Below are 27,533 nucleotides of genomic sequence, written 5' to 3'. Positions count from 1 at the left end.
TCATAAGCAAAATTTGTACAGATTCAAGCTTTAATTGGATCTGCTCAAATATTGAAATCTAGTTAATTGTACAATTTTCTAGCTTGAGGTTCTCCTGTCTATAAGCAAGCTACTTTATAATCAATGGCCCTATCTAAAATAAAATACAAATTAGTTGGCATAACTTCTTTAATGAACAAATAATGGGTTACCTATGTTTTTTTTTTTAAGTACTTACACACTATACATTTATTCAGGCATTTATTCACTCAAAAATGTACTTACTGCCTCCTCTTTGTGAAACACTGCTCTAAGTACATATAGGGTCCTACTATCATGTACTTTATCTTCTAAACTGCAGGGGATAGATAGAAATATTTTGACCATAATAATCACACTCTCAATTGTCTTTTTAAAAAAGATTTATTTATTCATTTTAGAGAGACAGGGAGCAAGCAGGGGGAAGGACAGAGGGAGAATCTCAAGCAGACACCCACTGAGTGTGGAGCTCAGTCGCATGACCCTGAGATCATGACCTGAGTGGAAATCAAGAGTCAGCCGCTTAACCAACTAAGCCACCTAGATGCCCCACTCTCAACTGTCTTTGTAAGGAATCTTAATACTCATTTGGACAAATTTATTGATTTACAGGCTTGTTTTTTTCCTGGCATCATATTTATTACAATGAAATTAAGTTTTTCATTTTGTACATTACTCTTAACTCTGGATTATTTATATTAGTTTTGCATTTCTCCAAACAGGAAAGCCATGGATTTTTTTTTTTTTCATAAAAGTAAGATGGGGCATTTGGGTGACTCACTAGGTTAAACGTCTAACTCTTGATTTAGACTCAGGTCATGATCTCAGGGTCGTGAGATCTAGTTCTGCCTCGGGCTGGGTGCTGGGTATGGAACCTGCTTAAGATTCTCTCTCTCCCTCTCCCTCTGTCCCTCACCCCCCCACCCCCCACACACACGTGCTCTCTCTCTCTTAACAAATAAAAAAAAGTAAGATAAACTATAGTAAGTACCTAGATCTTTAATTTAAAAATATATATTATAGTTTTTTGGGGGTGCCTGGGTGGCTCAGTCAGTTAAGCATCTGACTCTTGATTTCTGCTCAGGTCATGATCTCAGGGTCCCAGGATTGAGCCCCAGGTTGAGCTCTGCCCTGTGTGGGAAGTCTGCTTGAGGATTTCTCTCTCTCTGCCCCTGCTTGCTTGTGCTCTCTCTCTCAAATGAATAAATAGATCTTTAAAATAATAAAAAATAAAAATATATATTATAGTTCTTAATGAGTTATAATTGTTCATCTTCATAAAGTGATAGTGAAACATATACACTAGCAATGATTGAGGAAAGAGACATGGGAATAAAGTACCAGCATCTCTATCTTTCTCTCTCTCTTTCCTATGGTATTTGGAATGTGAAAACATACATAAAGGAAAAAAAAATAGGGGTGTCTGGATGGCTCAGTTGGTTAAGTGTCTGCCTTCAGCTCAGGTCATGATCTTGGGGTCCTGGGATCGAGCCCCACATCAGGCTCCCTGCTAAGTGGGGAGTCTGCTTCTCCTTTTCTCTCTACCCTTCTCCCCTGCCCCCGCTTGTGCTTGCTCTCCCTCTCTCTCTCTCTCTCTCAAATACATAAATAAGATCTTTTTAAAAACATAAAGGAAAAAAATAATGCCTTCATGTCTTTCTGTATATATCATATACATTTTGAGGATCTGTGGCTTGTTCAGCAAAATGTAGCTGGTCTGAACTAATATTATTGTTATTGTTGTTGTTGTCATTGTTGTGGAACATCATGAAAGGCTTTGCTCTGACCATCAATACTCATTTTATTCATTAGCTTGATCAACTGTATGATACCCTTTACAACCATGTAGTAAAGATAGAAGTTTTACATCTATGACTCATCTCTTTAGTTGGATATACTTTGAAAGTGAATGCTGGAAACACCTGTGTTCCCAGAGACTTCCCAGGGCAGTGAAGTTTAACTGCAATTGCTGGATGCCTCTAAATTGGGTTGTACCTGACTGAGGACTAGAGAGTGATCTTTAAAATTATTCCAAAACTCCAGGGGTATAGTTTATAAAAGAATTGGATTGTATTTCAGTCCAAAAGAAATTATTTTCTTTCATGATTTTTGAAACCATCTGCTACTGTAGTTCAGTTGGTTTATTTGCCTTTATTATTTTTTTTCTTTCAGAAAAGAAGATGCCATTCATTACCATTGCAGGGTAGCCACTTAGTACATATTTAACCCATAATTATGATCTTTTGTTAATTTTTGCTGATGATACTTTTTTGTTTTGTTTCCTGTTGCAAAGTAACTTGGCCAGGCATACCCTCTACTGTAATGAATACATAGCATAGCATGAAAAGCTGGAGGCTGCCAGGTGAGCATTTGAACTCAGATGTAAGTGGTGTAGAAGCTGAAAGAGAAGCAGCATCTGTTGTGATAGAGCTGAGCAATGGCATAGCTGTCAGAAAAACCAAACCTTGTGAGAAGGGCCAAGGGTGAATGGAAGAGAACTATCCAGAACATTTGCTGTAGGAAAGAAAGAGTATGCGATTTCTTAAGAAGAAGTGTTATCGAAGAATGAAATAGGCTATTTTATGAGGAGAATGGTGTTGCTAAAGAATGAAAATATCTATTGTCTAAAATTTTATAACAATCATAATCGGTGAGACCTTTTCTGCTATCATGAAATGAGAAGCACCTGCTGTTACTGGTAATAGCAATTCCTGACCCTAGTATGTCAAATAGAATTTCCAGGCACTGAAAAGTTACTGTTGTTATGGAGAACTGCAACTGTCCAGGAATGAAAGAACTCTTTTTTGTAGTATTAAGAACAGTGTGGATCATTGCTTTTTAATATGTTACTGTTGCCAAAGATAATTGCTTATGTCTGGATGAAAAGTTTGCTTAGCAATCTAACAGTTTTTACTATCTGGGAAAAAAAATCATCTGGTCAATAATCTCAACTTGGGTTACTATTTTTTAATGACCACTTGTTTTCAATATTTCAAAATAATACTAGTTTGCAGTAATCACATAAACTTGGTGTATCCATTACCATCATAAAACTGAACAAATGTAATGAGTATTGGGTAGTTTATCAAAGCAATTGCTCTGATTGGTTAGATAAATAGCATTTTTAAGAAAATGATGCTGAAAAACAAAATGATGCTGAGGTTAGAAGGGTAACATTTATAGGTTAAATTATACATGTTTATAAGAATAATATATTTAGCACAATGCTTTGTTAATGTTGGTATATATTATTCCTTATTGAAAAATGTATGTCTATAACATAATCAAATGAAAATATGAGTACACGGAAATTTAATGAAAATATGTTTTTTCATTCAGGTAAGCAGTTTATTCCTAGCTCATCTATTCAACATAAATGTATTGAACACCTAGCATATGTCACTGGAATATATGGCATTGAACAAATCTGACAGAAATCTCTGCCCTCAGAGATCTTATATAATATTGTCATTACATATTATTTTCATTTTAATTAGTTATGTATTACATTAATTATTAATAACATGACCTCTTTAGCAGATACCTATTTGGCTTTCGATGATAAGATCTGTGAAAATTATGGTTACAGCATCTCCATCACCCCAAATATTCTATATCTTGGTTGTGATGGTGGTTATATGGGTGTATACTTGTCAAAAGGCATCAAAATGTACAATTAAAATTTAAAATTAAACTAGACAATTCAAGCTGTAGAATTAAAATTAAACTTGTATGTAAATTATATCTCAATAAAGTAGATTTTTAAATGCTTGAAATAATACTAATTATGAGAATTAGTATATTTGTTGTATTTAGGAATACAATTTTTATTTAAAATGAGGTTATTTCATCCTTGTATGTCCTTCAGATCCCCAGGATGACATTACTGATGTCACTAGTAGATGACATAGAGAAGGCGTCATATGAACTTCAGATGATTTATATAAAAATAAAATTCTGTTGTCTTGCTCTAGTGACATTTACTTTTCTTTGGAACTTTCATTTTTAGGATAAAGAGATGTTTTTTGTTTTTGTTTTTGTTTTTGCAAAGAAATGAAGAAAAATAAAAATCAGTTTGTCTTCAGCTTATCTGACACCATTAGGTTCTCAGTTACATTGTTTAAGAGAGCCAAAATGGCACATATCCTACCTGTGATTAATGACAGAACCAGTTCAAAAGAGAATTTATAGTTAAAGCCTTTGAGAGTAGCTATCTAAATCTGTGCCAGAAGTTATAAGTGCTTGGGATTAAGAAAGTATCAGGACAGAAAAGCAGGAATACGGAGGCTGTTGACCTGACTCCTTCTGGACTGATTCAAACACACTGATATTGGCCAAGAAACAGAATTATCAGGACTAACCTGAGATAGGAATGATTCAGAGGGCACAGTGCAAACAAAATAAGAAGGAAAATGTGTTTCTACTGCTTATTTAAGACTGTTTTAAATGGTAAAATGATGCTTTTATGTTATAATTACATAAAAGTGGAGGCAGTACTATGTATGTCATGATAGAAAGTAGAGAAGAATATCATTATGTGTAACTTAAAACAAACTTGCCAAAATATAAATAACCATGATGCCTAATAAATTCAGTCTCTTATCATAGCTGTCTTTCTGTACACTTGTTGCTTTTGGATCCCTTTATCTGAATACTCTTTCCTACCTTCTCTTTATCCTGTAAACATGGACTTAGACCTCAGGATTTAGTTCATGTTTTATCTCATCCAAGAAGCCTTCCTTGCTTCAATCTCTAGCTCTGTGCCAGAGGACACTTTTATACTGCGTGCTCATTATAGACTGTGCATTGTTCCTTGCTCAAGATAGTTACCATACGGTATTGGACTTATCTCTTTACTGATTCATGTCCATCATTAGCAGAGAGCTCCTTAATAAACAAATTGTCCAAGAATCCTTCCCTCTCATCCTCTATCATAACATCTTCTTCAGGCCATTTTTAAGCACATTGTCATTTACTATTTATTAATGCATGTATTTACACTGCAGAGTGCTCTCCATGCCTGTGGATACCTGTCTGTATTGTTTGTTCTATTACTAGTCCTTCACACAGTGCCTGGAACATAGTACAGTTCAAATATTTATTGAATGAATGAACATTCATTCATTTAATGAATACCTCATGACTTTTTATAATTGTATGTCCATCAGATACCATATTATCTAACACGTAATAGATACGTTAATATGGAAAAGACCTGTGTGAGATATTAGAAAGAAAAAATGGGACATTATTGTTAACATGTGAAATTTACCTATTTGAATATGCAGATTAGTAGATGGTATAATAATACAGGGAGAGGTAAGCCGTATATCTAAACTTTGGATTGTATTCTATATTTTTATTGATTTACCAATTTGCATCCCAATGCCTGATTTCTCCATTAAAAGATGGACTCAATTTTATGGATGTTTACCAAAATCATAGAGAATAATAACTGTGTAAAACATTAACATACATTAGAAAATATTTATCCCAACCTTTTTTTATTAAAAATGAGCAGTCTCACTAATGTGATAGGCTTTATCCAAAGTTGAGATCTAGTTAATAGCAAAACAAAAGCAATAACATGTGTTTGCAAACATTGCTATTAATAAATTTAATATACATACAATATATAAGCAAAAATATATTTAACATATTGTGTGTGTTCTTATGAAGAACATATGTGACATACGTGAAGTCTTTTAAGACCTATGAAGAAGGGCATATTTATTTAGTTTTACACATGTTAATAGAATATATGGGGAAGGCAAGGGAGGATAGATGAAATCCCCACTCTAAGTTTTATAGTTCTCAAATATATCCCCAGATAGTTGGTTTTAAAAGATAGACAAGAAAGAAGAAAGATGGGGAAAACATGAGAATAAAAGAAAAAGAAGGGCATAAGGAAAGATGATAAAAAAGAATGGACAATAGAAAATATGACAAAGATGTAAGAATTGGTAATATGAGAAGAGGATAACAGTCCCTGCAAAACAATTCTAAATCATCTGATGAAATTCTGACTTACCATCTGCACTGAGTAGATTTAAGTTCCCTTCTCTCTGATCCAGAGATTATTTCTTCCTGAGCTCAGTAAAACTACAGCAATAGCTACAGCTAATATTTATATAGAATATCTTTGTTGGCAAATACATTTTTTAGTATCTCCCAGCTGTAGATTTCATGTCATCTTAAAGAGAAACCAAATGACTTCACCAAAGTATCATAGATAAGTGGATATTTGAGACATTTGTTCTTTTTGTTATTTACATTTATTTGAGTTGGGTAATACTGCACAAACATCTCTGATAGAGTTCCAAAAATTTTTAAGAAATTAAATTAATTTTTAAAAATTAAAAGTATGAATAAAGACCCTTTGAAATATTTTATAATCTTTTTCCCCATATTTAGATTAATCTATATAATATTGTAGGTTGAGAATCATAAGCAATCATTGGTGTAACTTGGTCTTTATAGTTTAAACAGTTTCTGTTTATTTTATATACTTTTAGATAAATGCAGTATCATTTTACATTTTCATTGACTCAGATGTATTTGCATGGTAAATTTGATCTATCACATTGGCCTTTTCTATTCAATCTTTTAGCCTAGATTAGTTATACTGATAAGTTAATGGGATCAACAACAATAGAAAGGCAATATTTTCTAAGTACATAATAAAGAACACATGAAAAAGATGGTAGAAGTGCTTTTAAATTGTGACAAGAATGAATATACATATACATTTTTTTAATTCTATATATTTTGTATTTCTTTTTTTTTTTTTTAAGATTTTATTTATTTATTTGAGAGAGAGACTGAGATAGAGAGAGCATGGGGGGGGGGGTCAGAGGGAGAAGCAGACTCCCTGACAAGCAGGGAGCCCGATGTGGGACTCGATCCCAGGACTCCAGGATCATGACCTGAGCCAAAGGCAGTCGCTTAACCAACTGAGCCACCCAGGCGCCCAATATATTTTGTATTTCTTATATAGTTTTAATTGTAGATAGTTTTTTGTTTTTGTTTTTGTTTTTTACAAAATAAGTACCTTAATGGGCATAATTTTTATTGGCTACTTAATTCCTTCTTAAGAACATGTCATAGGTCAGATAATAATTTTCATATCTCAAGACTGAAAATATAACACAGCATACACATGAAACTATAATAGTTCTTTTCAGTGAGTTATGGGGTTTGTTGAGTTTCCCATTTCCTTAATATTTTTCTGTATTTAAGACATTAAAAATACAGTCAAACTAATTTTAAATAGAGTTCACTGATATTTCCATGTGAAACAAATTTATATTAAAATATTACTGTAAATTTTAGAAAGGAGGAAAAAGAAGCCAGACCCAAATTTTAGGATTAAAGTAGCTAAATTTTAATAGGGAAAACATTTTTTTAAGTCTGTGACACAAAGCTCTTAAATTAACATGACTGACTCTCAGGATGGGTGAAACAGAGCATAGAATAAATCTTCTCAAACAAAATGCCAACACTCCAGAGGATTACTTCCATGCTCTATTTCTTTCAGTTTGTTTCTGTGGTCTATCTTTGTAATACAGATATAGTTAGTAGGTAGTCCAAATGAATTGACTAAAATGTGTCAAACTGAAAAAAAAAAAAGTATATTAAAACTGAATAATTTCTGGCTTCTTCTTATTAATATCAGATGCTCAAGATTTCACAATTCAACTATACTGAAGGGAATAAAAGATACATTTTAATGTGCTAATCACTTACATGGTTTATACAGTTAAAATCTTTAGAATATTTATATGGCTGAAAAAAATCCACAATACTTGACTAACAACAAACATGTAGTATTACCTTTTATACATTTATACAGCATGTAAATATGTGCATATAGAATTAGCATCTTGAGAAATGGATCATTTTAGGAAAAATTATGGTAGATTGAATGGTCAAGATGTTAAAATGTGTGATAGTAAATGCTTTACCTCCTCCTCCCTCTCCAGCTGTTGTCTTCCAAAAATTACCAAAAGAAAACATACAGTTGTATTCATTTAAGTGAGGCTTTTTAGACTATTTATGTAAATGTTTATTTTCTGTAAAATGCCATCTGTTTTTCTTAAGTGACATCTCTGCTTTCCCCTGCTATTATGACATTTCCTGCCATATTCAAAGATAACAAGATTGAATCCCCAAATGGAGAGTTGTCTCTACGTTATTCGAACAGTCGGTGATATTGATCCGACCAGACACTTGAATCCAACTCTATCTATTAATAGGCATTTACGTTGACAAATTACAGTTTGGGGTAATTTTAAGAGGATGTTCCCCCATATATGCTGGATCTTCCCCCATATATATACATTTATAAGCCACTGATATGTTATAAACATTACAATGCACTTCATCTAATCCACACTTATTATTTCAGAGGTACAGTCTCAGAGGACAAATGTCCTTATTTGCTGAAATGCAAAGCAACAGTCCCATGGGTCCCCATAACATTGTTAAAACATTTTAAAAGTCTGCGTAACCAGTAACCATGGAGACTGTTATCTCAACAGAAACAATGCTCTCAAATTAGATGTGAAAAGAGGTCAAGTAAAGGATTGTAATTTCCTTCTTGTTTTACCTTTCTAGATTGCAGACATGAAAACAAGATAAATTATCTTCTTACAATGAAAGATAATATTACTTGAATATAAACAAAATTGCATTGCCCTAAAATAGACCTTCAATTAAAATTTTCAGGAAAACTTTCATAACGTATATATTGCAACTGAACTGTTATGCATTTCATATTGTGTGTGATTCATATTGTTAACTCACATGCACTTGAAAGCCAAGACACTATGAAGTCAAATCCATGTTAAATAGATACATGAGGATAAAAAACAATATTTATCAAAAATAAAATTTAAAATGCTGCAATTAAAATGATCCCTAATTCTTTGCCCCAGAATACTACTTATATAGTGATTGAAATATTTTCTAAATCTTAGACTATTCTTTAACATTATAATTTGTAATTAAGATACAAATATTAAGTAGTTTTTGTCATAGAATATATCACAATTTGAAAATTTCCTCTAAAATATTTTAAAAGGTTCTCTCTTGAAATTAAACCCTGAATATTGAATTCCAATAAACCACAAAAGGATCAAATCATCTCTGATCCAAATATAAGCAGATATTGGTTAAAAATGCCAGATCTGTGCAAGATTAAATCTTAAAACCATATGCTTTATTAACAACAGATGTGACATTTAACAACTGTGCCTTAATTAGCTTCAAAACACACACTAATTCCCCTTTCAAACCACCATATCCATTAAAATCCAGATGAATTAGCGCCCAAGGTCTCTTCCATTTTCCAAATAGTTGTTTTGAAGTGCTGACAACTCTAATTGCTCAGAATATCTTCATTCTTCCTTCACCCAAGACAGTGTAATTTAACCTTATTCTTCTTTAGATTTCAGCTGACCAGATAGGAGAATATCAAAATTTTATCATGGAAGAGTTCTTAGGAACTCATTAAATCAATAAAATATTAAGCTATAATACTTAAAAAAAAAAGTAGTGTCTAATAGGCAAAAATGTTAAAATGGCAAAGCCATAGCTTTAGAGTATATATGTATGTGTGTGTGCTAATATATTCAATTTTAAGATGATGATATATTAGGTGATCATATACAGACAAACCACCAAAATAAAATATACATCTAAAACAGTATCATTACAACAATCTAGCTGCTTTTGATAGTAAGTAGTATTTAACCCAAACATATGAAAACACTACAGGCACATATAGTAAAAATACACACACACACACACATATATATATATGAAAAAAAAAAGAGATGACAAGGTGTTAGAGAAAGATGGGTCAATTAGATCCGAAGTAAAGAAGTGAACTGAAGCGAGGGTTAGATTCAAGTTGAATGTCCTATTGAAACTGAAGGAATGTTTAATAAGAAACATGTAATAGATGGACATTTATAAGAATGCTAAAGTAGATAAAATTTCATTTGTTCCTTGAACTAAATATTAAGATCAATTTACTGTTTTATAAAAAAAAATTCTATCTGTATCTACAAGTATATATGCATTGAGTTCCTCATAAGTGGAAATAAAATTTGAAGTGGGACATAGTCTCTGCCCTAAGGACTCTTAAGTTAATTTCAAATAATAGTAAACACCAGGAGAAAACAACTTACCCAGGTTTAAGCGATAGCTCTGAAATGTAACCATTATATAATCACAGGTGAAAGAGTCATTAAATCTACCTTAATTTCAATTTCTTCAACCAGAATATGGGATTAACTATAACGACTGTAATATATTTCAAGTCTTGCGGAAGGATAAAAGGAAGTAATGTTTATGTGATTTACTTACCTTTAAGAGTCTGAATAACAATTATTGTTCTAACATTTTGGGAGGTATATTTGGGTGCTGTAGAATAAGGTATTTGTTCTAGTGCTAATGGGGTCATGAAAATGGCAATTCCCTTTCACAAATAAAAAGTTCAAAACTTGACACAATTCTTAAAAACAATCATTTCAGGGATTTGGAACTAACCAATATCAGACAACAAATGGAGAAGAATTTTTTCTTGAAGACCTTCTAGAATTTCATAAGACACACAGAGGTCTGTGCCTTCTTACCTGGAGCTATTATTTACATTGCCACCCACACTAGTAGGTGAGAACTGGTGCTTTACCAGCCTCATGCTGGCCATGAAGAACAGTAGCTTTACTTCCTGAGGAGGTGATTTTAATTCAGGGCAGGGGTGAGACAAAAGATGTATGGTTTCACATGATAAAAATTGGGAATGGATGGGATAAAATAGTAGATTTGCTAGCCTATGTTTTCAGGCTTACTTTGAGGCAAGTGGTAGACCATTATCAAAGAGACCCTGGAATTGAGACACTAAAGGAAGGTTTTCACACATCACCGGAGGACAAAGAAACTATGCAAGTTTACTGAGACTAAAGAGAGTCTGCCAAAAATGTGAAAACAAGAAACTTGAGAAATGACTGCGACTTTTAATTTATTTCCTAACCCATGCACAGATCAATCAGCAGAGGTTGGAAGCCTTAAACACTTGGAGTATTTGAGCACAACTTCTTTTTTTTTTTTTAAGAGTTTATTTATTTATCTGAGACAGAGAGAATGAGAGAGACAGAGAGCACATGAGAGGGGGGAGGGTCTGAGGGAGAAGCAGGCTCCCTGTGGAGCAGGGAGCCCGATGCGGGACTCGATCCCGGGACTCCAGGATCATGACCTGAGCCGAAGGCAGTCGCTTAACCAACTGAGCCACCCAGGCGCCCCATTGAGCACAACTTCTATTCAAATCATCGGCTTGCCATTAAACTATACCTACATGAGAAAAAGACCTAAGGAACTAGGCTAACAGGTAAATATAAACAAGAAGAAGAGGAGGAGGAAGATGAAGAGGAGGAAGACGAGGGGGAAGAAAAAGAACAACAATAAGAAAAGGAATTGGACAGAGATATCAAAGACTGAATTTAATTTCAGGTTATTAAAACAAACAAGCAAAACTCAGAACAATAAAATATAATCCACTTTTGCTACATTATCTAAAATATCTCATTTTCAACAAAACTTAAGTAAACATGCGTAGAAGGAGGAAATTGTGACCTACAGTATTAAGAAAAAAAAACAGGTAATAGAGACTAACTTTATGTGGGGCCAGGTTTCAAAGAAAAACTTCGAGGATATATATGTTTAAATAACTAGTATTTAAATTAAATTAAAGAGGAATATGATAAAAATTCAATCAGAAAGATCAATTGAAAATAGAAATGATAAAAAAGAGTTGAGTGGATATTATAGAGGTGAAAAGAATAAAAATTGAAATAAAGGATTCACTAGACAAGCTGAACAGTATACTTGAAAGAAGAAAGTTATCAGCTCACTTAAAGATAGGTGAATATTAAAAACCCAACCCAAAAGAAAAACAGAAAATACACCAAATATATAAATTAAAGCCTCAATGAGATATCACTACACATCTATATGAAGGGTTAAAAAAAACACAAAACAAAAACAAAACACTGGCAACACAACATGCTAGTGAGGATGCAGAACAATTGGATCTCAAACTTACTGGTAGGAATACACAATGGTATAGCCATTCCAGAGAACAGTTTGGCATTTTCTTAAAAGTTAAACATACTTTTCATATAACCCAGTAATTGTATTTTAGCATGGTTATAAAGAAATAAAATGTAAGTTTTCATTTCTTCATACACATGTTCATAATAGTTTTACTTGCAACAGCCAGTAACTATAAACAATACAAATGCCCTTTTATGAAGATATGGACAAACTCATGCATTCATACAATGGAATACTACAGAACAATAAAAGGAACAAACTATTAACATATGTAACAATTTGGATGGGTCTCAGAAGCATTATGCTAAGTAAAAAAATACAATTTTCAAAGATTACATAGTGAATGGTTTTATTTATGTAACACTCTCAAAATGAATTATAGTGATTAGCACTGGGTAGAAGATATAACTATATAGTGGTAACATTGGGAGTTTCTTTGTGGTGATGGACGTTCTGTATCCTGATTATTGTGATGGTCACACAGATCTATTTTGCAACTCATGTGACTGAAATTATTTTTAAATAAAAATTAAAAAAAACAAACAAAAGTTTGTTTTGAGTGCATAACTATCCAAAAAGGCAGTCTCTATATTTTTCATATTTATCTAGAGGTAAATCATAGAGCAAAAGTATTATAATTTATCTTTTAAACTCCCAGATCCCTATGAAATTACGTAAAACTCCCATATGAGTAGATCAGTGAGAATGTGAGCAGAATTAGTAGACCCCTCAGAGTTCACAACAGAAGTTATAGATTTTCCTGTGACAGAAAGTCAGGATAGTTGTAGATTATAGATTATATAGTTATTATAGTTATAGATTTTGACCCTGCGAGAGCAATCCTGCCTATTAGAGACTCATTTTAGACCTAAAGATACCTGCAGATTGAAATGAAGTGATGGAGAATCATTTACCATGCAAATTGATGTCTAAAGAAAGCCAGAGTAGCAATTCCTAAATTAGACAAACTAGATTTTAAATCAAAGACTGTAATAAGGGTTGAAGAAGGGCACTATATCACAATAAAGGGGTCTATCCAACAAGATGATCTAACAGTTGTAAATATATAAAAAAATTAATAAGAAACATTTAAGAAACTCATTGATAATAATACAATAATAGTAGGGGACTTTAACACTCACTTAAAGCAATGGACAGATCATCTAAGCAGAAAATCAAAAAGGAAAGAGTGACTTTGAATGACACACTGGACCAGATGGACTTAATAGATGTATTCAGAACATGTCATCCTAAAGCAGCAGAATACACATTATTTCCAAATGCACATGGGACAGTCTCCAGAATAGATCACATACTAGGTAACAAATCAGAACTCAGCAAGTACATAAAAAGTTGAGATCACATCATGCATATTTCCTGACCACAACGCTATGAAACTTGAAGTAAACCACAAGAAAAAAATGAGAAAGATCACAAATACATGGAGGTTAAAGAACATCCTACTAAAGAATGGTTCAACCAGGGCGCCTGGGTGGCTCAGTTGGTTAAGTGACTGCCTTCGGCTCAGGTCATGATCCTGGAGTCCCGGGATCGAGTCCCGCATCGGGCTCCCTGCTCGGCGGGGAGTCTGCTTCTCCCTCTGACCCTCCCCCCGCTCATGTGCTTGCTCTCTCTCATTCTCTCTCTCTCAAATAAATAAATAAAATCTTAAGAAAAAAAAGAATGGTTCAACCAGAAAATTAAAGAAGAAATTAAAAAAAAAAAAAAAAAAACACACACACACGGAAACAAATGAAAATGAAAACATGAGGGTCCAAAACCTTCAGAATGCAGCTGAAGTAGTCAGAAGAGGGAAATAAGTAGCAATACAGGCCTACCTCAAGAAGCAAGAAAAATCTCAAATACAGAAGGTAACCTTACACTGAAAGGAGCTAGAAAAAGAACAACAAGTGAAACCTAAAGCCAGCAGAAGGAGGGAAGTAATAAAGATTAGAGCAGAAATAAATGATATAGAAACAAACAAACAAAAACTAGTAGATCAATGAAACCAGGAGCTGGTTCTTCGAAAAAATTAATAAAATTGATAAACTCCTAGCCAGACTCATCAAAAAGAAAAGAGAAAGAACTCACATAAATAAAATCAAAATGAGAGAGGAGAAGTCACAACCAACTCCACAGAACTACAAACAATTGTAAGAGAATACTATGAAAAATTATACGCCAGCGAATTGGTCAATCTTGAAGAAATTGATAAACTCTTAGAAACTAATATAAGCTACCTAAACTGAAATAAGAAGAAATAGAAAATTTAAACAGACCCATAACCAGCAAGAAATTGTATCAGTAGTCAAAAATCTCCCACCAAACAAAAATCCAGGGCCAGATGGCTTCACAGGGGAATTCTACCAAACATTTAAAGAAGAATTAATACCAATTCTTCTCAGACTATTCCAAAAATAGAATGGAGGAAAACTACCAAACTCATTCTATGAGGCCAACATTACCTTGATCCCAGAACCAGACAAAGACCCCACTAAAAAAGAGAACTACAGGCCAATATCCCTGATGAACATGGATGTAAAAATGTTCAGCAAAATACTAGCAAATCAAATCCAACAATACATTAAAAGAATTATTCACCACAATCAAATGGGATTTTTTCCTGGACTGCAGGGATGGTTCAGTATTCACAAATCAATCAACATGATCCATCGCATTAATAAAAGAAAGGATAAGAGCCATATGATGTGCTCAATAGATGCAGAAAAAGCATTTGACAAAGTACAGCATCCAACAAAGTAGGGATAGAGGGAACATACCTCAACATCATAAAGGCCATATATAAGAGACACACAGCTAATATGATCTTCAATGGAGAAAAACTGAGAGCTTTTCCCCTAAGGTCAGGCAAAAGACTGGGATGTCTACTCTCACCATTGTACTGGAAGTCCTAGCCTCAGCAATCAGACAACAAAAAGAAATAAAAGGCCAAATCAACAAGGAAGAAGTCAGACTTTCAATATTCGCAGACAGCATCATATTTATGTAGATAACCCAGAAGACTCTACCAAAAAATTGCTAGAACTTACATGAATTCAGTAAAGTTGTATGACACAAAATCAAAGTACAGAAATCTGTTACATGCCTATACACCAATAATGAAACAGCAGAAAGAGAAATTAACTAATCAATCCCATTTACAAAGACATCAAACCATAATATACCTAGGAATAAACTTAACCAAAGACGTAAAAGAACTGTACTCTGAAAACTATAAAGCACTGATAAAAGAAATTGGAGATGACACAAAGAAATGGAAAAACATTTCATGCTCATGGTTTGGAAGAATAAATATTGTTAAAATGTCTATATTTCACAAAGCAACACACACATAACATTTAATGCAATCCCTATCAAAATACCCCCAGTATTTTTCACAGAGCTAGAATAAATAATCCTTAAATTTGTATGGAACCACAAAAGACCCCAAATAGCCAAAGCAAAGCTGGAGGCATCACAATTCAGGACTTCAAGTTATATTACGGCAGTTTGGTGTGGGCACAAAAACAGACAAATAGATCAATGGAACAGAATAGAGAATCCAGAAATCGACCCTTAATTCTATGGTCAACTAATCTTCCACAGAGCAGGAAAGAATATCCAATGGAAAAAAGACAGTCTCTCCAAAAAATGGTGTTGGGGAAACTGGACAGCCACATGCAGAAGAATGAAACTGGACCATTTCCTTACACCATACACAAAAATAAATTCAAAATGTGTGAAAGACCTAAATGTGAGAAAGGAAACCGTCAAAATCCTAGAGGAGAACACAGGCAATAACCTCTTTGACATTGGCCATAGCAGTTTGTTACCAGATTCATCATTTGAGGAAAGGGAAACAAAAGCAAAATGAAGTACTGGGACCTCATCAAAGCAAAAATCTTCTGCACAGTGAAGGAAACAATAAACAAAACTGAAAGGCAACCTACAGAATGGGAGAAGATATTTGCAAATGACCTATCTGATAAAGGGTTGGTATCCAAAATCTATAAAGAATTTATCAACATCCAAAAAGCAACTAATCCTGTTAAAAAAAATAGGCAGAAGACATGAATAGACATTTTTCCAAAGAAAACAGAGATGGCTAACCGACACATGAAGAGATGCTCAACATCACTCATCATCAGGGATCAAACATCACTCATCATCAGGGATCAAAACTGCAATGAGATAACACCTCACACCTGTGAGAATGGGTAAAATTAACAAGTCAGGAAACAACAGATGTTGGTGAGGTTGCAGAGAAAGGGGAACCCTCCTACACTGTTGGTGGGAATGCAAACTGGTGTAACCACTCTGGAAAACAGTGTGGAGTTTCCTCAAAAAGTTAAAAATAGAACTACCCTACGACCCAGCAATTGCCCTACTAGATATTTACTGAAAGGATACAAAAACACTGATCTGAAGGGATACATGCTTATAGCAGCATTATCCCCAGTGTTTATAGCAGCATTATCAACAATAGCCTAGGACTTTACCTAGGGATGCCAGATAATACTGTTATTTGTTATCATGGTAATTAAGGATGAAACATGAATATCAATATTTTCTAAGACAAATCTTTTAAACTCAAACCAGGAAATTATGTCCAAATGGATGAGTACGGGCTGCCATAACAAACTACCAAACACTCACTGAGTGAGGTTTAAACAACAGAAATTTATTTTCTCAAAATTCTGGTGGCTAGAAGTCTGAGACCATAGTGTCAGCAGGCATGCTCCCTCTCAAGGTACTAGGAAGGGATCTGTTCCAGAACTCTCTTTTATCTTCTGGTCATTCCTTGGCTTGTGGCAGTATAACTACAGTCTTCATGTATTTCCCTGTATGTTATCTGTGTCCAAATATCCCCTTTTTATAAGGACATCAATCAGATTGGATTGGAGCACACCCTTCTACAGTATGACTTCATCTTAACTAACTTATTTCCAAATAAGGTCTGAGGTACTAGGAGTTAGGACTTCAATGTATGAATTTGGGGTTACATATTCAATTCATAACAAAAAGCATAAGAACTAAGATGCAGTATGTGCCTTTCAGACACTGAGGCAAAAGAAATCCAGAAATAACATCTTGAATTGGGTGCAGGGGAAGTGGTTTGTATAAATACTAGAGAGAGGTGGCCAAGGCAAGGGTTTAAAGTCTCCGATTTTTAAGGATGGGTTACATATAATAATGTACTCAGATAGCAATAATTGAATGCTATCCATTTTTATCTTATTTTAAAACATCTATATAATTAACTTTGCTATTTAAAATGTATCTCCTAGTCCTGATTCAAGCAATACATGTGTATATGTATTATTACATAAATATATGGCAAGTGTTTTTGAAATAGAAAAGTACTTAAAACTACTAGTTATAGTGACTTCCGTTTTTTTTTTAAATATTTATTTATTTGAGAGAGAGAGAGCTTGAGAGAGAGAGAGATCACAAGTAGGGGTAGAGGGAGAAGCAAACTCCCCGTTGAGCAGGGAGCCCGATGTGGGACTCGATCCCAGATCCCTGGGATCATGATCTGAGCCAAAGACAGATGCTTAACAACTGAGCCCCCCAGGTGCCCTAATGACTTTTGACAAAATAATTAAAAAGAATTTCTAATCATTGATCAGGGACTAGCATAGAAAAGAGCAATTAATTTTTTTAATATTCACATAATGTATGTTTTCAGACAAGAAAAATAAAAATATGTGTAATAAATCATATTTTAGAGAAAATGAAGATAAGAACATGGTTTATTTTAGGAAAGTTGACCTTCGTGTTACCAGTGAAGGCAGTGTCAGTTCAGATTAAATGTGGAATAAATCCCATTATCCTAGTTATCCTAGATTCTGTTTGCCTTCTAGGTTCCATAACTGTACACACAACCATTTTTAAAGGGATCTCTCTTGGTGTCTACATCGTGAACTACCCAAAACATTTACTTTCCTTTAAATACATAGTCAATTTTGAAACAAAAAGAGCAAAATCTTACACTTGAGAAAAGCTGCTAAAATACCAAAGTGAAACTAAGTTTAACTAAAAGGGATGATTTCTATAAATATAAAAAGAAGTCTGTACTTACTGTTGGAACTGCTGCCATGATGGTTTTACTTCTTCACTGTAATCCATTAATTTGTATATTAAGTGAACATATATTGAAGTATTTTTCATTTGAAATACATTTGGGGAATGAAGGCTTCCTTTGAAATGATAAGTGAACAAGTGTCATTTGACACCTAACTGTGTAATCAATACACATCACAAAGAAAGTCCAGAATTCCAGTGTTTGTAAATGAAGAGACACTGAATTTGACATTATCAGAACTATCCCCTACAAGTATCTTAAAAGTTGATGGTATAAACTTCTGTTACTTTTTAATTTAACATAACTTCAAGCTAAGAAAAAACTTAAAAATAATAAACTTTCATATGCTTTTTACTAAAATTTATCAACTATTTACATTTGTTCTGTATCCTTTATCATTCTGTCTTTTGATACATTTACAAATGTCAACACCTATATCACATCAATATCAAGAGTTATATAGATAAATAGAGAAATGTTAATTTTTCTGAAATGTTTGAAATAATTTGGGAAATCATGACCATTATGTCTACATTCTTTGGTATGTATTTCCTAAAAACAAAAATATTTTTAAAAAATAAGCTGTATTTTCAAATTTTAGTAAATCAGGAAATTTAACTTTGATGCAATAATATTACCTAATCTATAGTCCATATTCAAATTTGCTAAATTGTTGGAATAACTAAAATAATTCAGAATACAAGAGCAAAGTAGAAAGTTCATACTAGTCAATTTCATAGAAACCCATTTGCTTGGGTTGATGTCCTAAATAACATAGCTTTTGAAAGTGGATTTTTAAGGGATTGGGCCTGAGCAAACAGGGCTTTGAAGATCCTGAGGCACAGACTTCTTTGAGGTGGGGACACAGCTGTCTTGGCATTTGGATAGCCAGAGATCAGTGTGACTTCACTAATGACTAACATAGACAAATGAAACACTGAAATACTGCTAGATTAGGTTTCCCATAAAAAGTGCTTGAGACATGAACTCATATGCACCTAATTTATTAAAGAAGTGCTTAGGGAAAGAAGAGAGAGAGGGAAGCCAACCAAGAAACACTCAGCTGTAGAGAACAAACTGATGGTTACCAGAGGGGAGGGGGGTGGGTGGGTGGGGAGGTGGGTTAAATAGGTAATGGGGCTTAAGGAGGGCACTGGTTGTGATGAGCACTGGCTGTTGTATAGAAGTGTTAAACACTATATTATACGCCTAAAACTAATATTACACTATATGTTAACTAACTGGAATTAAAAAAAAAAAAAACTTAAAAATAAAGAAGTGCTTACAGAAGTAACTGGTAAGGGAGGGGCAATCGAGACAGGGAAGAATCAAGAATAATTCCCAGCCTCAACCTGATGTCATAGTGAATTCTGCAGCATAAATCACATCTTAGAGTTCTTCTGACTTCTAGAAAGAGAGTTGAGATTTCAGATTCAACTATCAATAAGTCATTTATACCTGTGTGGGTGTAAACTCTCAGGCACTTCCAGCTCTCTCCTGCTGAGGGAGAAGGGGTTCCAGGACCAAATGACAAATCTATTGTAGATGATTGCGTCTGTTAACCATTAGAAGCAAAGCCCACAGAACCTGTAGATGTGGTCTGAGGGCATCTGGCTGGTCAAAACAGTGTCTGTGCTAGCGTCCCTGTGGGACAGAGGAAGACTGAATAGACGGTTCCTGTCTTAGGATGTTACCAAAGTCACACTTCTAGTGTTATACTTCCCTCTTGAATACTGGAAAAATAATTATACTTCGTGATAGAAGACTGGTAGCTTAACTACTATCTTTGAATTGGAGAGTGGAAGTTGAATATGTTTTTGTTTGTTGAACATGTATCTTACAACTTTTCACATTGTATCATTTAATCATTCAAATATGTCACTTCCATTACATCTAGCTCCAAACACTTTTTAGCGCAAATAAGAGTAGAATTGTTTTTACATACTTCTATTCATGTTTTCCATGGATGTACCTCCCTCTAAAATATGAATAATAATTAGTAGTTCAATAATTAGTAGTTCAAACATAAAGAAGTGTTATTCAGGAACACTTAGGGTCAGATGTTCCAGGGTTGGTCAGATGGGAGGTCTGGAATGCTCCCTCAGTTTGTTTGTGTGTGTATATAAATAAAACTTTGAAAGGGGTAGAGGCTGTCCCATCTAAAATGTAGGTATGAGCTCTGTGTGGGTAAGGAGAAACTAGGCTTTGTTTAGGTGGGAACTGGATAACTCTGCAGGTAGAGGTAGGTCTCGTAAGTGCTTCGGTAGCAATTGAGCTAAGACTTAACCTTAGTCTCTGGTTCATCAGATACTCGTCAGGTTGGCACCCATAATGTCCCTTCGTGGATTTGTGTCAGCACTGCCACCATGTTCTAGGACATTTAAGTATCTGTAAGTATTCGGGTGAAGTAAATGGGAGCAGAAGAACCAACAGCTGAGCTAAAAATACTCATTTCCAGTAAGGGTATTTGCCTTTCAGGAAACCAGAAGTCTATAATACAGAAGTAATCCAGACTTCTGAGTATACTTATATAACAATGAATAACCAGTGTTAAGCACTATGAAGAAAAGATGAATAGGAGTAAACCTGCAGGGCTGTTTTTAGGGTGGTGATAGAAGGTCTCTCTGTGGTGGTAACATTGAATGAGAAACCAAAATAAAGTGAACTTAGTGATAGACTATCTGGGGAAAAGTTTGTGAAATAGCAGTATGCTTGGTTTGTTTGAGGAGCAGAAAGAAGACCAGTATGATCAGAGCAGAGCAAAGAAAAGCTAGAGAAATATGCAAGAGGTCATAAAGATAGAGAATTGATTTATGTGAAACTTACAGAGTGGTAAGAATTTTCCATCTCAATCTGAGTGAGATAGAAACTATTGGAGAGCAGGCATGACCTGAAATGTTTTAAAAGATCATACTGGCGGTGGTGGTAATTTTACTAGAGCAATCAATTTGGTTGTTGTAATGCCTTCAGTATTCACTGGGTATTGGCCTTGGGAAAATTCATAGAGATATTTGAAATTCAGTTACATCATTAGAGAATTTGCCAAAATATTTATTGTATTGTCTTCCTTTCAGGTTAAATGAGAATGTGAGATCTGATAACCTTGTAAACTATAAAGCATCAAATCGATACTAATTGTAGAGAACTGTATGATATCCTTTATACAAACCACTGGTGAAATCCAAGAAATAGACCTCTAATTTTCACTGGGAAATCTATGGGGCTCAATATAGTTACTTCCAGCTAAACACCACATTTATTAATATTTTCTCTCCTAATATAGCATCATTTTGAACTGAGATATATGAAACATATATTTAACAAATAAATCTTTTATTCATCAACTCTTCTTTTGCTTGTTAGCAGTTCACAAATTCAAGCACCTAAATGTTTGGATTGTCAACAACACAATAAGTGCAATCTAGCGCATGAATCTACCAAGTTATTAGTTTTAAAAATGAGTTCAAGGGCACCTGGGTGGCTCATTTGGTTAAGCATCCAACTCTTAGTTTTGGCTCAGGTCATGATCTCAGAGTTGTGGGATCAAGCCCAGGGTCAGGCTCTGCACTGGGCTTGAAGTCTACTTAAGGTTTTCTCTCTCCCTCTCTTGCCCCTCTTTCCCCACCTCCCGCTCTCTCTCTGTCTCCCTCTCTCTCTCACTCTCTCTAAAATAAATCAATAAATCTTAAAAAAAAATGAGTTCAGTTTTTCAAAACTTCTCATAGCACCTCAGTTGATCTTAACTATGCTTTAAATGAAAAGTTAGGGTACTTGTAACATTCCTATTTCAGAATTTTTGCCTGTGACAATTACTGAAGAAATTTGCAATTATTCGTGCAAATGCTGTCTTTTTTACTTCATAAATACTAACTTCAACATCTTCCGAATAATAAATTAAACTCGTAAGTGTAATTATAAGTGTATTATTAAAATAAACAATAAAAATGTGTTATAGTGTTCAAAAATGGTACCTGCCTTTTTGAGGAGTCCTTGATTGACCTCTGCAGAGTAAGTGAGGGCCTGGCAAAGAGAGTATTGTTCAGTAAAATGAGTTATTTCACCTACAGAGACAATATGCATTTGCCAAACAATGTAGGTGGGTTTTCACCACTTCCTTTCATTTTAGCAATCAATTTGAGAGCTGTACTAAAAGCTGTATAAAGTTCATTGTCCTCTGGCACAGAATCAGACAGCACATTTAAATTTGGCTGTGTTATAAAAATCATGTAAACAATAAATGCTTTTATATGAAAATATGCCCAAGTTAAAATGCTTTGACTAAGTTTTATAGTGAATTAGAAAATAGTTTTTAAAAATCAGTTTTAAATAAAAACTTTCTAATTAATTTTGTGTAAAGGGCGCAATTTAAAAGATTCTGCATGAATCTGTCACACTTGCCTATATCTTTAACTTCAAAAATTCACATAGGTTTACTTTTTTTTTTTTGCAAAAATTTTGTAAAAGAATAGCTAACATTTTTCCAACATATATTTTGGAGAATCACTCTTCTAAATTGTTATGCACATTATCTCAATTAATTTCTCAAAACAGTCTCCTGGAGCTGGTCATAGTATCATACTGTAATACAGATGAGAAACTGAGGCATTGAGTTCAGTTATTTACCCAAGATCTCACAGAGAGTAAATTGTGGTGCCAAGATTCAACCCCAAGAAATTTGCACACTAACTGTATATAATTATGCTTGTGAAGAATCCTGAGAGAATGTGAAGTAAGGACATCTTTATTAGACTTTTCAAATAATTAGATTTTTATTGTCAAGGTGGTATGTTTGTAAAGAAGATACGGCTATTCGCTTATAAAATAGGCATGACTTTTCTTCCAAACCCAGATAGGGCTGGGATATCATATAATACAATCTTTCTGAAAGGAATTTGGCAAATAAATTAAAAGCTTTATAAGAGGCATAACTTTTGACCCAGCAATTCATCATTCGGAAAAGTAATTATAGATTATCAGTGGTCAGGGGAGTTGGAGATAGAAAGTTATGAAGGTGGATTGCCTAAGGTAAAAGACACTGGTTTCTGTGTTGATTGTGTGACGAGTCATAACTCGTCAGAAACATAAACCCCAGATTAGGAAGGATACAAAGTTATATTTCATTGTGCCACCAAAAGACAACACAGTTGTGTTCATATACAATTTTTAATTGAAACAGTTTATAAACTACTCAAAGAGAAATTGTTTTAGGGTGAGGACATAATCATCTAGCCACTCAGATTTCCTGGAGGCCTTCATGACCCGATTCCTACATTCAGTTTGTTCCCATTGTTTGAAACCAAACAGTGTAATTGTAAACTAGGACCTTCTTAGGTCACTGTCCCTTTTAGCAAATAAGACATAGAATTTCATTCATTACCATGGTTTCCACTAGTAATCCACCTATTGAGCCAAAACATTGCAGTCCATACACAGGAGAGCTCTTCCTGGTCTTTGGCTAACCTGGATACCATAATAGATTTGATCTGAGGCTTTGGTTCCTTTTTTTCCACATTGGGGCATATAATTTGGACTCTTGATATCCTAGGGTACCTTGGTGTCCCTGCGTATTCTACAATATCTCTAAGAGCTCTAAGGAAGTAGAAGGGTAATTTCAACCAATCTCAAAATTAGAATACATTTACTATTTTTCTAATTTGAGTATGTTTTTAACCTTTCCTTATCTCAGGGGCAGCCTAACTCTACCTCTGGCATAATGTTCTTCATAATGTTTCCTTGATCCAGTTCAGCATGAAACTTCCCAGGGCATCTGAATTTGTTCTTCCCTCTATCTGTATTATCCATCCTTTGGTATATAAATGGATTAATCCCTCATTTCTCTCAAGTCTTTACTTAAATGTCACTTTTCTAGCAAAGTTTTTATAGTGATACCATTAGTGTTCATAATTATTTAAATTTCCTTATTTCCTTGAATAGACAGAAAACCACAGTACCCAATTCAATTACAGTTGGGTGTGATGATATGACTAATTTCGGTTCCTGACTGAGAAGAAATAAAGAGTGTCGTGTCTAGAGGCAGTCATATCACAGAGGCAATGACCAGTAACCCATAACCAATATGGCCGCTTGCTCATATCCATTCCCCAAACATGAAAGTCTTATGTTGTTACGATGGAGCCAGAATTTGGATCCCTGTGTCACCACTTAGGAAGAAGTTGCCATAGAGAGCTGCCAGATCTACACAGAAATTTACATCATCAAGAAGACACATTCATATATTAAACCAATTAAAACTTGAAAGCTAATTTTTTTTTTACTGCAACTTAGCCTACCTGACTAATGTACTTTCTTTAAACATACAACTTAAAATTATAACCCCTTCCCCACTTTCTCTCTTCTCCCTTCCTTTTTATTAATTTTGTTTGTAGAATTTATCAACTAACATATCATGTCATTTAAATATTATTTTTTAAAATTCTTGCTATCACTATCACAGTCTTACTCAACTGTAGCCACAAGAGGACAGGAATTTTTAAAAAGTAGGTGCTAAATAAATATTGTACAAAAATAAATTACTAAGAAAGTCTGAATTGATTTAAGATTTAGAAAATTGAATTTGTGCTTATATCAAGTGTCTAATTTTGAGTAATTTTCTTCCTGTATTTATATATATTTTTAAGAAAGAGTAGTTATTATTTATCTTTGCTGTGTAATTCCTCCTAGCTTGAGTAAAATTCAATTAATTAGATGGTGCTCATAAATCAAGAAGTAATTTGGCAGTTCCTTTTAAGTTATTACTATTGATATGGATACTATAATTATTGCAATTCACTCCAGTCATATGAGCTAATTTTAAATTTCCTTTCTTTGGGTTTCATCCAAAACTCATGATCTTCCACATTTATTCATTTATTCATGGTTTCAGATCCTTAATATTTGTTCTATGATAGGGTGAAAGTGTATAGAAATTCTAGTTTATTGAAAAAATGAAGGTTCTGAGGGTAAAAAATTTGATAATTTTGTTGACTCAGTATTCATCTTTCTCATATACTTTCTTAGAAATGTTATAATATTCAATTTTTAATTTATCTTTAGAAGAGACATTGTTTATGAGAACATCTAAACTGCCACATACTTGACATATTTCTCACTTCCTGTGAGTAAAATTTTGAGAAGTTTGGTGTATACAGTTCATTAAATTTTTGTGGAAAGAAAAAAATCAGAAAACATAGTATAAAATGACTTACATATTTCTAATCATTTACTGCACATTTCAGAGAGAAAGTACTTGCCTGGGAAACGAAGAGTTATTACATGATTATCAGTTCAGTTTGTCCTGTTTTTTTTTGTGTTTTTTTTTTAAATCCTGGATTCTTAAAGATGTTAGAATGACAATCAACAGCATTTTATCAGTACTTACTGTCATGGCCTTTGTAGAAACTGTATAAAAATAATGCACATATTTTTATTTTTTGAACAATTTTTACTTTTAAATCAAAACAATGTTTTAGTGAATTACATCATTTTGTTCTGATATCTCTTGTTATCTGCTACTTGTGTCCTCTTCTGTCTCTCTCATTCTTATCCTCATCTTGGAGAAGACAATTCAATAGCTATCAGACAAATGTTACTTAACAAGATCCCCTCTCTCTCTCTCTCTATATATATATATACACACACATATATAGAATTAGAGATATAGACATTGATATAGATATATGCATATATATACAACATAATAAATTACATACATAATTTAATAATACATACTACATAGTATGTAGTAACAATATTATATATCATCTGTTACCATATTATGTAAATATAACTCAGTATTTTAAGATTAAAAATATATAAAATTATTAGGTATTTTAATCTGTGAGTACACGAATCAAAAAGATAATTAAAAAATGGCTTTTATTGGGACACCTAGGTGGAGCAGTCAATGAAGCATCTGACTCTTGATTTCAGCTCAGGTCATGATCTCATTGTTGTGAGGTCAAGCCCCGTTTTGGGCTTGGTGCCCAGCACAGAATCTGCTTGATATTTTCTCTCTCTCCCTCTGCCCCTCCCCCGACCCATGCACGTGCCCGCTCTCTCTCAAATAAATAAATAAATCTTTAAAAAAATGGCTTTTATATTTGATCCAAAACTATTATCTTTCTTCTCTTAAGAAAGTAAAAGGTGTATAAATATATGTTTTTATGTTGAGCATAGTTACTACTCAATTAATACTGGATCATTGTCCTCCAATTTTATATAGATTTAATAATAAAATATTAGACTTATGTAATATCAACAAATGGAGTTGTTTTGCACATGCTCGGTTCTAGTCACTTAAAAAATTATACAATTTAACTATATGTAATTAGCCATAATTACATATAGTCATAATTACGTATAGCCATTATAGAATAATGTGATATTTCAAAGAATTGCTTCATCACTAGGAAAATATATTTTTTAACTTTCTACATCCTCTCTTCATTTACTTTAACCAAAAAAGGCCAGTAACCAAACTCTCTGAAGCATAGCACCACCTTACTCATTCATCCATAAGCCAATTTCATATTATTCGGACTATTAATAAAGTTTTTCTCCATGATTTCGGTCACCCCTTAAAAATGTTTCTTTTTTTTTTTCTGCTTAGAATTGTACTTAATTATCCCACATTGTGTTTGTCTTTAATTATTTAGATATACATTTTAAGAATGTGATAGGTGGAAATGAGAAATTGCTGAATTATATAAATGTGTAGAAAAAACTAACATAATATTTTGAGGATAGACAAAATACTGGAACACTTCTATTGTTAAAACTACCAAAGGAGGGAAATCCTACAGGTGGTTGTCATGGTGTGGGGGCTAGGGTTTGGAATGAAATGTTTTGTTTTGTTTTAAAGATTTCATTTATTTAAGAGAGAGAGAGAGCACAAACAGGGGAGAGAGAGAAGCAGGCTCCCCACCAAGCAGGGAGCCCAATATGGGGCTCGATCCCAGGACCCTGAGCTGAAAGCAGATGCTTAACCTACTGAGCCACCCAGGCATCCCAGGAATGAAGTGTTTTAATATGGTTAATTCTTAAAGTATGTATCACAGAACCTCTGCAATATTATGTAGTATGTTTAATAGGAAACTCATTTATTTAACTCCCTAATATATTCATCCAAATTAATGACTCTACTAATACTTCCAGGAGCAATGAGATCTTTTTTTCTGTATCTTAAGACTTACTCAGAAAATACATCTTTCTGTGTAATTCTGACTCTAGAACCTGTTGGTTTTCACACACACACACACACACACACACACACACACGCACACACGAAAACAAATAAAGGATTGGAAAATGCAAA

The sequence above is a fragment of the Neomonachus schauinslandi genome, chromosome 1 (genome assembly GCF_002201575.2).
Source record: "Neomonachus schauinslandi chromosome 1, ASM220157v2, whole genome shotgun sequence".
Taxonomy (NCBI): domain Eukaryota; kingdom Metazoa; phylum Chordata; class Mammalia; order Carnivora; family Phocidae; genus Neomonachus; species Neomonachus schauinslandi.
This window is presented reverse-complemented; position numbering follows the sequence as displayed.